The sequence below is a fragment of the Pteropus medius genome, unplaced genomic scaffold (assembly GCF_902729225.1).
Source record: "Pteropus medius unplaced genomic scaffold, Ma_sr-lr_union100, whole genome shotgun sequence".
NCBI classification, from domain to species: Eukaryota; Metazoa; Chordata; class Mammalia; order Chiroptera; family Pteropodidae; genus Pteropus; species Pteropus medius.
The window spans coordinates 43,813,289-43,815,524 of NW_024340849.1; positions in this window are offsets into that span (position 1 = coordinate 43,813,289).

The following is a 2,236-nucleotide window of genomic DNA, read 5'->3' on the forward strand; positions in this document are numbered from 1 at the left end:
GTGTGTGTGTTTGTACCTACCTTGCTTGACTGAAGTCTGTAGAGATTCTTAATTTTATAGCTTCGAATCTTCAGTCAGTTTTGAAAAAATTCTAGACAATTGCTTCTTCAAGTATTGTTTCTGTTCTGTTTACTCTTTGCTTTACTTCTGTAGCTCCATTTGCAAGTATGTTAGAATTTTTTTCCATGTTCTATATGTCTTTTACACTTCTTGCTGTATTCTCTATGCTTTGCTCTGTTCTTCAACCTGGATGTTTTCTACTGATTTTCCTCCTACTTCATTAATACTTTCTTATGTTGTTTAATCTGATGGTAAACACAACTACATCTTAATTTCGGTTATTGCATTTTTTAAATATAAAATTTCTACTTGATTCTTTTTTTGTAAATTTCAATTCTCTCATGAAATTTTAAAGTCATAATCTATTTTTTCATGTTTAATATTTTTTAAAAATTACAGTTGGCATATGATATTATATTAGTTTCAGGTATACAACATAGTGATTAGCCATATATATTACATACCAAGTGATCACCCTGATAAATCCAGTACCCATCCGACATAAACATAGTTATTCAATATTATTGGCTATATTCCTTATGCTATATTTTACATCCTTGTAACTATTTCATAACTACCAATTTGTACTTCTTAATTCCTTCTCACTCTTTATTTCTCTCCTATCTGGAAACCATAAAAATTTCTCTGTATCTGAGTTTATTTCTGTTGTTTGCTTATTTTGTTCTTCAGATTCCACATGTAAGTGAAATTATATGGCATTTGTCTTTCTCTGTCTGACATACCACTCAGCACAATATCCTCAAAGTCAAACATGTTATTGAAGGTGGAAAGATTTTTATTCTTTTTTATGGCTCAGTAATATTCCATTGTATATGTGTACCACCTCTATCCATTCATCCGTTGATAGACACCCAGGTAGCTTCATATCTTGACTATTGTAAATAATGCTTCAATGAACATATGGATTCACATGTCCCTTTGAAGTACTGTTTTGTGTTTCTTCAAATAAACACACAGAATTGGGAAAACTAGGTCTTTATTTGTCTCTTGTTATAGATTTATTAAGTCTATCTTGTCTGGTATAAGTATTTCTACCCCAGCTTGTTTGTTAGTTTATTTGTTTATTTGTTTGTTTCGACTTTCATGCAATATCTTTTTCCATCCCTTTACATTCAGTCTGTGTGTGTCTTTCAATCTGAAGTGAGTCTCATGTAGGCAGCATATGTAAGAGTCTTGTTTTCTTATATGTTCAGCCAAACTGTCTTGATTGGAGCACTTAAACCATTTACATCTAAAGTAATTGTTGCTAGATATGTAGTTGTTGCCATTTCGTTATTCACTTTTTTCTCTTTTCTTCTTCGTCGTCATCATCGTCTTCTTCTTCTTCTTCTTCTTCTTCTTCTTCTTCTTCTTCTTCTTCTTCTTCTTCTTCTTCTTCTTCTTCTTCTTCCTCCTCTGCCTCCTCCTCTGCTCCTCCTCCTCCTTCCTTCTTCCTCCTTCCCTCCTTCTCCCCCTTCCTCCTTCCTCCTTCCTCCTTCCTCCTTCCACCTTCCTCCTTCTTCCTTCTATCTTTCTTCTTTCTTCTTCCTATCCCTTCAACATTTCCTGTAATACCGGCTTGGTGGCGATGAACTCCTTTTTCTTGTCTGAGAAACTCTTTTATGTCTCCTCTGATTCTGAATGATAGATTTGTTGGGTGGAGTAAACTTGGTTGTAGGTCCTTGCTTTTCATCACTTTGAGTACTTCCCGCCAATCCCTTCTCTCCTGCAAAGTTTCTATTGAGAAATCAGCTGACGGTCTTATGGGAGCTCCCTTGTAGGTAACTAACAGCTTTTCTCTTGCTGCTTTTAAGATTCCCTCCTTATCTTTAACGTTTGGCATTTTAACCATGACGTGTCTTGGTGTGGGCCTCTTTGGGTTCATCTTGTTTGAGACTCTCTGCACTTACTGGCATTGTATGTCTATTTCCTTCAGCAGGTTAGGGAAGTTTTCTGTCATTATTTCTTCAATTAGATTTCAATTCCTTGCTCTCTCTTCTCCTTCTGGTATCTCTATGATGTGAAAGTTGGTATGCTTGATGCTGTCCCAGAGGCCCCTTAAACTATCCTCAGCATTTTTGGATGCTTTTTTCTTGTTGCTGTTCTGATTGGGTGTTTTCTGCTACCCTTTCTTCTACATTACTGATTCTATTCTCTGTTTCATCTAATCTATTGT